The sequence below is a fragment of the Strix aluco genome, chromosome 11 (assembly GCF_031877795.1).
Source record: "Strix aluco isolate bStrAlu1 chromosome 11, bStrAlu1.hap1, whole genome shotgun sequence".
Taxonomy (NCBI): domain Eukaryota; kingdom Metazoa; phylum Chordata; class Aves; order Strigiformes; family Strigidae; genus Strix; species Strix aluco.
In genome coordinates this window covers 1,063,193-1,076,065 of record NC_133941.1, presented here as the reverse complement: position 1 = coordinate 1,076,065, position 12,873 = coordinate 1,063,193, and positions in this window count along the sequence as shown.

Here is a 12,873-nt window from a genome sequence, read left to right as displayed (position 1 = left end):
TTAAAAAGCTCTTTCAGACAATTTTGTATTGCTTTAGAGGAAAGCAGGATACATGGCACATATAAAATCCCAGATTCCCCTTTTTATGTATTGGGGCTGAAGTGGACGGTTCCAAAAATGGTGTGAGCACTGTTGGGGGATATTAGCTATCTGAAATCCGAGATGAGTATTATTCACTTTAATCTTCAGCATGTCTTTAGCCATTTGATGTTCTTACAGCTCTGATGTGTCTCTTCTGTATACCTGTGGGGTGAAGCTTTATGAAAGAAAAAGGCAGCTCCAGACATACGGGAGTGGGAAACAGCGAGGAGAACATTTTGCATGATTAACTTCACTATGTAAGTGTGAATTTTATTTTTGTTTAAATAGCTTTATCTTTTGGCAATGCAAGAACGAGGAATTGCTGCTGCTGCTTGATTCCCAAGGGCTGCAGAACTGTGCCTGATGCATCTAGAGCAAGGGCTCCCCGGGACCACAAATGCAGTCATTTCTGCAATGAGCTGGTATAACCGTACACCAGCGTAACTGGTGGGCCAGTGGTGAGGAGCCACAGCTCCATGGAGGAGTGGTGGGAAGAAATACCGCAGCAGGGAGGGCAGTGAGGAGCTGCATCCTTAGGAAGCCAGGATGTGGTGGTATGACGTGATGTGCTTAAGGCGGGTGCATCTAAGAATGCTCCTGAGCTCCAGGATTTTGATGACTGCTGACCACAAATCGTGAGTACATTGTGCTGATGGGGATAGGGATTAAAATTGCAAAGGGGTAGTTGCCTGCTAGATCTCCCCAGGAAGAGGAAGCCCAGAATACCTGTGTTCTATCGCAATCGATGTTTTGTTTAACCTTGGTATCCCAGCCTGACCTGGTGTTCCCTTTCCACAAAGTTTTCTTCATGTTCTGCAGATGTAGAAACTTGTAGGATAGGGAAGTGTATTTATTAAAAGTGCTTAGAAAAGGAATTAATTTATCTCAGACATTTGAAGATGGAGCTTGAACTGGTGATCTTTAAGTTATAAGAAGAGCGTTTCTTTTAACCTGGCCCTTTTTGCTTTGAGTAACTCTTGAAAGGAGGAGAGATTTATGAGGTGGGGGGGAGAGGTTTAACTTCTTTAGGAAGGTAGGAAAGAGCTGCCTTTTATCTCAGTGCCTCCTATTTCTTACGCAGTACAGGCTAGTGGAAGCAAGCCAACATTTGGGATAAGGCTTATCTAATTTAATGATGGAACACAGTAACACAAGCCAGGGGGTCTAACACAACTTTCTTCAATTGAGGTACATTGCTGTCATTTTTATTTAGCTTTAAACACTTGTATCTGCCTTTTGTAGTGGATAGCTGGAAGCTTGCATGATCCTTCAAATTGGAATGGTGACAGGGGTATCTTGTGTGAAAAGAGAAGAGTCTTAGTTGTAGAGCAAATAAGCTAGAAGGGTTCCCATTTTTATGAAGTGGATTCTCAGCTGTTACTTGTATTGCAGGATTTGCTTGGTTTGTATGAGAGCACCCATTTTGGTGGATACTGGCTGTAATTACAACATGAGAGAAATTTTTGGCTCCAAAGATTGTACAGTCTGACTTTAAAAAAATCCAAAAGAAATGCTGTGGAGAAGGACAGGGCTTGTCCCTGATCATACAGCTGGTCACTGCAAGAGACCTGGCTCAGGTACGGTGTCTGTACCATGCCATCTCTGTACCTACCTCTTCCATTGCTGTTGCCTGTTCTTGAAGCACCAGAAGGAAATGTTAACTCTGTAGAAGTTGAAATGCAGATCCAAATTGCATGTCTATGTGTATAAAGTAGGTGTCTTTGAAACATAACTATGAGAAGCTAATTAATGAAGTAATGCATTTCATTCTGTCCTTAATCCCAAAATCAGTGTGTCAGCAGTGAGCTCGTGCCTGTAGCACAAAGAGGGTCAGAGAATTGAGTGGTCTCTGTGCCAGCGTGGTCATGTTTTTCTTTGTTCTCACAGAATTGCTGAGAGATCACAGCCTTGATGTTAGTTCATCCTTGTAGAATATCTCTACTTCTCCAGAGAGTGTTTTCTTTATGCATAGACTACTAAGTGATGATCAGAGCTTTGAGTACCTGCAATTCATCAAGTTTAACACTTTACGTTTACTAGAAGACAAAACCATTTCTCTATGTTTTTGGTTGTTAAAAGTAATTGCTATAAAATCAACACAAATCTGGATCATCTCCCTAAGCAGAGGTGACAGACTGATGCTGTTGGGGGTTCTAGAAGGTGTTATTGGAGAAATAATGAAATTGCCTCAAGGCTGTTCCATTGCTACAGCCCAGGGAGCTTTGTAGGAGTATACTGAAGTAGAAACACCCTCTGGAGCTCAGGAGAAGGGATCATCATTTAGTGCGGGCTCCAGCCCACAACTTGAAAGACCTGAGTAAAAGCCTGCGCCCTACTTTCATGTGTTCCACAGGTAGGTCTGTGGTGGGAGGTTCTAGCATGAAACAGGTATTGCTCGTGTCAGAGCTTCAGTCCTTCTGCAGAAGCGACCCTTAGACTATCCACACCTCACATTTTCCCCTGATAATGTGCTGCAGCAGCGTTGAAGGCACTCTGTGTCCATGAGGATGGGGCAGTAGGGGAGGAAGGAAGGATTAAATAGGACAGAACTGAATTTGTTCCTGTGGTTGTAGTTTACCAGGACAGCTCTGATGTGAGCTGAGGTGTATCTAGCATCTTCCAGTGTTTAAATGTGAGACAGAGGTGGAGAAGAGGTAGGAAGGGAAGCCCTCTCATCTACATGCAGCCCAACAATGGGTGCATCTCTCAGCTCCTGGAGAGCTCGGCCGTGCTCTGGTTTCTGCTTGGGCGGGGGGAGAGCGGGGCTCTGGGTGACAGGTACTGACGGAATTTCAGTACCTGACTGGAGATCTGTTTGTGCCTTGGCAATTTCCACTTGCGCCCGATGTTCCCTGATAGCTGGAAAAGGAAGATGCTGTTGTGAGGGGATTGGCACAGGACAGTGTGTGCAAGAATGCGCTCTGTCCCTGCCTCGGGGCTGCTGTGTCAGCTTGTGGTTGGCGACTGGTTTATCTCCCTCTGGCTGCCTGTTGGATTTCATCTTTCTCAGATCGGGATTTGTTAAATGCTCTGAAGCGTTTGTATGGGGAAGGACATTCACAGAAGAGCGGTGCAGTCTATAATGAATCATTTCTGTGGATTTTGCTCCTCCTTCTATTGAGTGTTTCTGTTACTAGTAACACTCCTGAAGTTACCTGCTACCTTGAATGGTGGAGAGCATCCTGCTGGCCCTGGGTTTCCTGTGTAATCAGTCTCACAAATGCCTGAGAAGACCCAACCAGATCAAAACTGCCTGTGCTAGGCACAGTCCTGAAGCCTGTACGGGAGGCTAAGCTTAAGCTAGAGCGTGCAGCCTACCACCCTGTTTTCAGAAAGTATGTGGGTATTGTACAGCCTGTAAGTCTGTAAGAGCGGAGCACAAGCATGTTAAAGGTTGAAGACCTCAAAAAGTCATCTCTTCTCCCTGCCCACTGGCATTCACCCACGACACTGGTGCTTTCCTGCACATGCAGTCGTCATTGCCCAGCCTGGTGCCCTCCCAGCGGGTACCTCTGTCATCCGGAAAGACTCTACTTTGTTCCCTTACCCAGCAGAGCTGTTACTGCAGCAATAAAGTGCAGATCTGACAGGGCGGCTTTGCCTTTCTCTTGTAAACCCTCTGGCAGGAGCCTGATGTGATTCTTCTCAAATACCTCTGTAAGTGGTAGGAAGACCCAAGGGCTTCAGGAGCAGGATGAATGCCCAGAGAGGTGGGCAGCGGAGGTCAGAGATGGCCTTTCTTCACTGTGTGTCAGAGCTCTGTGCTCACACAGATGTCTGCTGGAAGGCACAAGAGCCTGATGCCCTTTGCTCCCGAGTCAGATGGGGCACAGGAGCTTTGTGGGCTTGTCCAGTGTTGACCTTTTAAAGGCTGAGATGAGCTTCACACGATATGTTTTCATCTTACCACAACAGCAGGAGCATTTGACTTTATGTAAAACTGATCTGCTTTATTTCTGTCCAAAAGGCTTAGAAATTCCTGGATGTACGTTTTTAATTTCCTCACTTTCTCCTATGGACATGTTCTACAGGCCTTTAATTGCCATTTGACAAGTGCTTACCTCCTGTCCCAGCCTGGGTGGGATGGGGTTACCCTGCTCTGACTCTGGGTGAGGGAGGGTGGCTGGTGTTTCTGAAGACAAGTGATGATATGTGTAGATACTCCTGGCAAGATCCTGCCTTCTGGATTGGACAAAGCAAATTCATCCTCTGAAAAAAATCTATCTGGAAGGACAGGACCCTTTAGGAATATACAGTTATCAGTCTCTCTAATCTGAGGTGCCTATCACCTGTATCCAACTTGTACGATATAGATGTCCAGAGGGGCCGGAGCCATTCAATAAAGTTGCTGCTGTAGTTCTTTACATTAATACTGAGCTTGAGCACATCACTCCTGTGGTCAGTGGTCTGGAAAACTACATGCAGCTCTCAGACCCAGAGAGCGTTTGGGGTAATAAAAGAAGGGACAGGCTGAAACAGGGCTGGGGGTCCTGGCAGTCACCACTTGGGACCCAGAAAAGATGTTTCTCAGGTGTTGGGGGATTGTCTTTGGCCTCTGTGGCAGCAGTTGGCTTGCTAGTTCCCAGTATTTACCTAAATATATTTTAGATTGTTGCAGCTCCTATTGTTTGTGATAAAGGGTTGGACAAAAGGTCCATTGATCAGGCGGTTCTTGCTATCCATCTCTGTCTGCCTCTCGCAGCGAGCTTGCAGTTGTAGTGACACTGCGAAGCCGCTGCGCTGCATCAGGCTGGCACAGCAAGTTGTGCTGGCTGGGAGGAAGAAAGCTACAATAGCAGCAAGTACAGACTTGCAGATCCTTTTTCCTTTCTCACCACATGAATATGCAAGTGTCTGTGTGAATATGGTGCGAGGTGTGATGGACTCGGCCAACTCGCTCTACGCCACGTTCAAAGCCGATGGGGAACTTGCTCCCATGTTCTAGTTTAGCAGGAAACAGTCGACCAGGTTTGAATGCACGTGGCATTTAAGTCCTGCATGGAGATTATTGCAGAGAAAGGTGCTGAATTTTGTAGAAATTAAAAAATGAAGGCAACTAAAGAGTGGAGAGAATCTTGTTTCTGGAAGAAAGCCCCTGAGTTTCTTAGGAAAAGTGAAATAACTCCTGTGGTTGTTGTTTGAGCTAAACTGTCTGCTTTTCTAACGATGAAAAATGGTGTTTGGTACAATTAGATAGCATATGGAAAATAGTAATATTTATTAAAGACTTGTTATTTCTTTTACTGTGTCATATCCAAACTACAGCCCACATTAGAAATGAAATTGCATTGCATGCAAAGATTCTTGTGCTGACAGAGAAATTAAATACTTTTATCCCTAAAATAGGAGGGAAGAAGATATTGGAAATAAAAAGCATCAATATTGCTATTGCATGCTACTGCATACAGAAAAAGAGGTTGTATCTTGTGGCTCTGAAGTAGAACTTAAATCCAGACATAATAATGCAGATACACAAGAAACTCCTGTTTTAAAGAACTAGCTGGGGGGAAAAGGATGCGAGATTTCAATATAGATTCATTATAATGTGGTTAACAGAGTGCAGTATTAAGGACTGACAATAAAATTGGCCAGCAATAAATGGGAATTATAGTTACCTACTGTTTTAACTTAAAATAACTCAAATTGAAATACTTATTCGTTTTATAGAAAGCTTTTTTTCCAAGTAATGGAAAACAGAAGTAACATTAATGTTAAAATTAATGTGTAAAAAGATGCTATCATGTTTCCTTAATTTTATTTTTTTTTTATTGGGCCTTCCCTGTTTCTGGTACCTCCTGTTCCCAATCCTGCTGATGGGGGTGACGAGCATGGGGGTCGTCTGGCCGGGTCCAGGGCCTCAGCCCCGCGCTCAGCAGCAGCTTCTGGATGCTTTGGACACTGGGGTGTGAGTGTCTGAGCTTGGGCAGGCAGGAGTTGCTGGAGCTGGGGGCGATGCCACGGCAGAGCTCCCGACCTGGGCACCGGGAAGAGCTGCTGCCTGGTTCCAGGGAGGGCTGGCGTGGGAACAGGAGATCTCTTGGCTGTGTCTGCTTAAGCTGGCCTGGCCAGCTCGTCCGTTCAGTGTGGAAGTCATTAACTTCACCCAGATGGAAAAATTGTCTTGTGCTCCCGCTCCAAAGGGAGTCTGCGATGGCTTCCTCCGCGTGATGAACGCAGGCGGTGGTGGCCCTACCTGCTGCCGCTCGCCGACCTTCCGGCTCCTTCGTCCTGTCTCCGCTCTGCCCCGCTCTGCCGGTCTCTTCTGTCATCTCTCATTTGCGATCCCTCACATCTGCGCGGCGCGGGCGCGGACCCCGCTGACGGCTCTTGCCGAGGCTCTCTCATCGTTGATCTGCGCGTCGGGAAGATCAAGGAGAGCGCTGACAATGGGGACATTGTACCCGGGTTTGTGCGCCCTGGCTGGGGAGTGCAGCCTGCCCCCCCGTAGCGAGAGCCCCGCACCCCCGCTACCGGGCCGGCCGGATGACGTGGGTCTGATGCTGCAGGCGTGCGGATGAGGTGGTGGAGAGAGGCTTTGGTGGGAGTGAGTTGTGTCGGCTTTTGACTAGTGAGATAATTGAGGGGAACGAAGTTGTTTGAGCAAACTAAAAGGTGGTGCAGGATTTGAGGTCCACTCTGCACGCTGATTTGGAAAGTGTGTGGCCATGGAGGTGTCTCTAATACAAATGGAATACATGATTTAATTCATAACTTGAAGTAAAACCTCTGCCTGGGGTTCTGGTGGATTTGCTTCTAGACTCAACGTTCTTTTTTAATTCCTTCTTTTATTTTACTGGCATCAGCTTCCCGGGAAGACCATTGCTAGGGAGCCTGCTGTGTCTTCTTGGGGGTCCTTTCCTTTCTTTTGCCATCTCCATTTTGCCTCTCCCCTCTTCCTCTGTCTCCTTTCCTCTCTGGTCTCTTGTAACACACAGCCTTCTCTCAAACACCCTGGCTCTCTTCTGTTTCTCTTGCTTTCTCTGGGCTTGCATCCACTGTACTGAGGTTTATTCCTCCTCTCTGGTTGTGCTTTCTCTTGCCTTTTGTTAGCATATTTCCACCTTTCTCTTTTCCTCCCCATTTTCTAGGTTTTTTTTCTTCTTCCTCATGCTTTCTTCTCCTGTTTTGGGGAATTTTCTTTTCCATTCCCTACTTCCTCTTCCCTCGCTGGCTTGCCATCCTCCCTTGCAACATCTGCTCCTTGCTTGTTACCCCCTTCAGTCCCTTCTGCCACCTCCTTATCCCTCCAGTGCTGTACCTCTGAAGTGAGATGGTCCAGCTCAGGGGACACCAAGCTGCGAACAGATTTCCCGTTTTGCTCCATTGTAGACCTCCTCTGCTTGGGCAGCAGTAGAGCACCAGGCTCTCTGCTCGACGGCTCAGCGACCCGCCCGCACCGCAAGGGTGTGATGGTGCCTCCTGGAGTCCTTACCAGAGGCTGGAGAAATTGGGTGTTGATTTCTTTGTGGGGCAAATCTCCCCTCGCACAACTGCTGACAGCTGGTGTTTGGGCATGTGAGATATCCCTCCTTTATTCATTTAAATAGCATCATCCTGCTGCGCTCATCTGGCCGAGGTATAAGATAGGGTTTGGCTGCTGCTATCTCGTGAGATACTGGGTGATTGGATTGCAGGTGTGGATCAAAGGATTCGGATGATGCTCAGACAAGTCCGTGTGGGTGGTCATTCAATAGGCAGCAGAGGTGGACTGAAGCGCCGTGGCTGGGCCAGAGGTGCTGCCCAGCATGATGGGCAAACAGCCTGGTGATGGGCTCAGAGAACTGGGCTGGCAACTTCATGTGCTCCAAATGGCCAAATAGGATGTGTTGGTCTTCACACCATCTCTACAAATGAACAGAGTTACCTGTGTGAGGTCATTGGAAATTGCATCTACCTTGCCAGCTTTCTCTTCACACTGGTAGAGGTAAGATCAGTTTGGAAGAAGCGATGTTGAGCCCTGCCCATGCCAGTGTGGTGAAGGCGGGGACAGGGGTTTATTTTGTTAGGCAGCCTGCACCTCCTCCTGTGCTCCAGTCAGACCTTGTCACCCAGCAAATGGGATTAATCAGCTCGGGTGGGAAACTTGCCACAGAGGCAGAGACGCTGCAGGGAGCGATTTAGCTGCAGGCTGTTCTTGTTGGAAGTGGACAGTGAGGAAACCTCATTCCTGACCGTTCAAGCCCAGTCTCCATGGCTCAGGAATATTCCCTACTTTCTTTTTCGGGCTGTATCTTTTTCCAGACTTTTCCAGAGTGCGCAGTGTTGCTCTGCTTTGTGGGACAGTCGTGTCTCGTCCCAGAGATGGCTGCCTCTTGGTGGCAGATGGAGCGCAGGAGTTGAAGCACTACTAGGCTGGGCCACTGTAAAATATTCTTTATCAAAAATGAGCATTGCAAAGAGTGCTGTAATTCTTTTGACCCCCTCCCCTTCTTTTTTTTTTTTTCCTGCAGGAATATTTCTGCTATTTAATTATTTTTTTTTTTTTAATATCTCTGTTCCCAGACTTTTTATTCCAGCCCCGCTGCCTGCGATCCCTGCGGGGTGAGGGGAGGAGGGCTGAGTGACAGGCTAATAACCTGCTCCGGCTCTCGCTCCAAGCCCAGTGGCAGGTGTCCCAGCGCCCCTATTGAATGCCACCATCCAAAAAAAAAATTTATCAACAATCTTCCTTCAACAATGATTTATTATTGCCATAATTTGCCTTGGTACAATGAGCTGCGGAGCGTATTTCTGCACTCGTCTGACAGGGATTTGATGGCTCCAGGTTCCTATTTTATTTAGTCTTGAGCCTAATATGATTTGGTTACCCTCGCCCCCTCCTTCCCATCCCTCTCCTCCCTCCCCACCCAACCTTTTCTCATTTTGTTTTGTTTTCTATGAGTGTGTGTTTCGCATAACCCTGGGCCGGCTGACAGCGCTTGTAAAAACCAGAAGTCGATCTTGCAGTGGCTTTTCACCATTAATCAAGCTGCCTGGAATTGGAAAGTAACACTGACAGGCTTTTATCTTGGAGAGAAGGAGGATGGCAGATGTATTTTATGGTGGATGAGCCTTCACGGCTTCTATTAGACTGGGACTTCAGTGGTACAAGGTGGTGGTTTGGGGGAGGAGGGGAGCGAGGGGGAGGAGAAGCCGGGGAGCAGCCTATAGATAAATAGATCCGTCAGTCAGGCGCTGTGGAGGTCTCCAGGCGGCCAGCCATTGTAGGTGACAGAAAAGGCAATCAAAGACAAAACAAATCAAAAGGTACATCTTATCAGCAGCAGGCCAGCTGGACTTCCACCGCACTCGGAGGCCCCGCCGAGGGCAGGAGAAATTAATCGTGCTGTCGAGGCCAGAGAAATTGTCGCCGCTGAAGGTCCAAGTTCAGGCGAGCGGAGGTGGCCAACATTAAAGGAGAGGGAGAGCGGGAGGCGGGAGGAGAGGAGCGAGGAAGCGAGTGCCGCCGTCCCGCCACCTCTCTCCCTCCCTCTCTCCCCCGGCCGCCGCGGGCTCCTGACAAGTGCATTCATCGTGCGATGATAGCTCGGCACCTATGATTGGTACCTTTAATAATATAGCCCTCGCTCAGCTGTCACCCTGAAAGAACAATTTTTCCTCCCGCTTTCCTCGATGCAAAGATACATCTGTAATGAGAAGGGTGACAGAAAGTGGGAGCGCGGGGAGCCAGGGAAAGTTTGGAAGAACATTAATCAAAAAGTGAAGCTGGAGGTGATGCCGGCTGCTCGACGTGCCCGTGCCTCCAGCAGGGAGCCAGCGTCGTGTTGGAAGCTCCTGTCATGTTCCCCGGCCCGCAGCGCTTCGGGGTGCCCCCGGCGGGGGGAGAGGGATCCTTTGCCCACCCTCAGAGAGGAGCAACTTGGAGAACCAGCACCCTCCTGCACGGCAGAGCTGGCTGTGGCGGGAGAGAGCGGGGAGTAGCCCCTTGCGTGGGGAGTCCTCGGTGTGAACCAGCACCACTTGCTTGTGTGCAGTGGGTTTATATCGGAGTTGGTGCGAAGGGACAGAGGTCTCTTTCTGCTTCCTCAGCCTGGAGAAAGAAATAATGTGGTTACAAGTCCTGAGAGTTTCCTAGCAGCGGAGAGCTACCTGCATCCCACTCTCTGTAGTCAGGGCTCCATCCTCTCCACCCAGCCAGGCTCAATCCCCGTTCCACTCCGTAGCAGCACTGTGCGGAAACTGCCCTATTTTCCCAAGGAGTTTTGCCTTCCAGGGCCCGAAGTTTGGGGCAGAATATACCACCCTGGGTGTAAAAAAGACACCGGCAGCCCCACACCGGCAGGCTGGGGAGAGCAGTAGGCACGTACATCCACAGGAGGCACGGAGGGGCTCGTGTTTGTTGTATTTAAGAAACACATCTATTTTAATTTAAGGGATAAGCAGCAGTGTCCTCAAATGTGGTTATCTCCTGTGGTTTTTAGCAGCTTTCCAGGCTGCCCGGCTCCGCTCTGCGGTTGTCAGTCCCTCCCTGGGACGAAGCCCTTGGGCTTGAATTCTTTAGCATTAGCATTTGGCAGTCAGTTCTCTCATTCAGCATATTCACTCTCTTGTACCTACAACAGATTTGCTAATCTGCATCTGTTTTTGTTTTTATCCTAATAAAAGTGGGGATTATAAGCAGATCTGGATCAAACAGGTTTGTCTGTAAAAGCTGGGGGTGCCTGTCTCTGCAGCCTGTCATCTCCAATCCCAGAGGATCAGAAGGAAAGCAGGGAGGGTTAGGCAGCATCTCCCACAGAAGTAGTTTGTTCTGCACGGTTTCTAAAAATTGAGTGGTGATTAGTTTCTGCCTTCTCCATGAAAGCAGGTAACTTCTGCAGACAGTAGTTGGTGGGTGTGTGAACCATGTGGCTGGGATAAATGTTGGTAGCAAGCAGTGGTGAAAACATTCCTTGAGGAATGTTTCCCTCATCCATACGGAAATGTTGAACCCAGAATGGATAAGCCCAGCTCAGGCGGGGAAGCAGAGCTCTGGTCTCCATGCAGACCTCCTTAGTAAGAACACACAGAGAAGGAAATGGGTCCTGGGCAGCTGGCTTGGGCAGACCGTCCATACAGGAGCTTCAGAGCCGTGGGCTTAAAGGATGAACCCTTCACGTATCCTTTGCAAAGATGATCCAGGTGCAGTTTGCTGGTGCTAAAATAAGGAAATCATGCTTTTGTCTGGTAACATTTTCTGTAGTCTGTAGGCCAGTGTCTCCATGGCTTGAAGCTGTAAGAAAAGGGACCTCTGTAACTTGAAAAACTGACATATTTTGAAAATTAAACAACCAAAGCCTGAGCTTAACTGGGACTTGGGCTCCTTGTAGACACTGAGGTGCTTTGGGAAAATGTGAACCCAATATCTATGTTCCTGAATTTTCACTAATCTTGTCAACCTCAGCATGAGAGCATCTGTATGTCTGAAGCCTGGGTTTTGCAGAGGTACTGCACATTTTTAATTCTAATGTGCCTATGATCGCTAAGACTTAAGTGCCCAGAGTAAAGGATGCTGAGAAACTGTTGCCTAAGAGAATGACTCGCTGAAGAGTTACATCAGGAATAGAGCTGGGTCTTGAGATATCAGGACGTGACTCCTGAATTCATTTCAGCCATTGCTTCTGCAGTGGAAGGACGTGCTCTAGTGCAACACAGATCTGGCTTCAGGCTTTCAGAGCTTCTCACGAGTACTTGGCTGTATCTCTAGAGTTACTGCACGTACAGGGGCTTGCGTGCGGGGAAATGCGGAGCTGGCAACAAACCTCTGCCAGGTGACTGCATCCAAATCTGCGGGAACCTGGGAAGCCAGTCCTTTTCCAGTGCAAACAGTTACTGTGCTGATGTTACTCTCTAGCCTTGGCCTGAATACCAACCTTTTGGTGCTAAAACCCCAGGTCTGTTAGGGAATCCTGCACCAACCTCCTGCATGCTGCTGGGGAAGCAGTGCCCCATCCCCTTTATGAATGAACCTCAAAACTACAGCCCTAGGCTGTATGATGGTGCTGATGTGTGGCATGCTGCAGCCTGCGTGCTGAGAAGCTGTTATTTCACAGTGTATCACGCTGCTCGGGCAGGTACAGAGTGTGGGAGACAGAGCCAGGCCCAATGACCTCAGCTAAAACCAGACAAAATGACATTACACAAAGTGCATCCTCACCGTTGAGCTCCCCAGCAACCTCCTGGCAATCAGGGCAGGTTTGTAACGACTAAGTGGAGCCAGGGCTCCATTCATAACATAAATTTGGTGAATTATGAAACAAAGCAGCTTTCAAAGTGCTTTCCTGGCATGTGGTTAATCTCTTGCTAACTCTAACTCTGAAGTATTGCACCAAAGAACATTGCACTGCGTGAAGTCTAACCAGAGCGGTTGTCACCTTGGGCAAGATGCATTTAAAGGCGAGATGAGGTCATGTTTGCATCATATTTATGGTTATGGCAGAGCACAGATTTGTTGTGGTATTGTGATTGCTTTTGGAGATGGGATCAAATTGTCCCTTAATCACATTAAAGAAATCAGGTTACGAGCTGGCTGCTGTAGCACCATTCCACTAAGATGATTATGAACAATTTGGTCCTGTCTGCAAACATCTTAATGAAGTGGGGAAAATACTCAACGTAGTTGAATTTGCAGTGTAGAAATGACTGCATCTTTTGTTTTCTGCTCCTACCACTAGACAATACCAATCTTCTGGCTCTTATAACTTCTTAAAGAACTGAAGGGGGAGGACAGCAAGCCCACCTCCCCCCTCCCCATGTGCTGGCTAGTGCTCTTCCTCTGCTCCCCAGCAGCAAGCAGAGCCCTTGAAGCCTTTC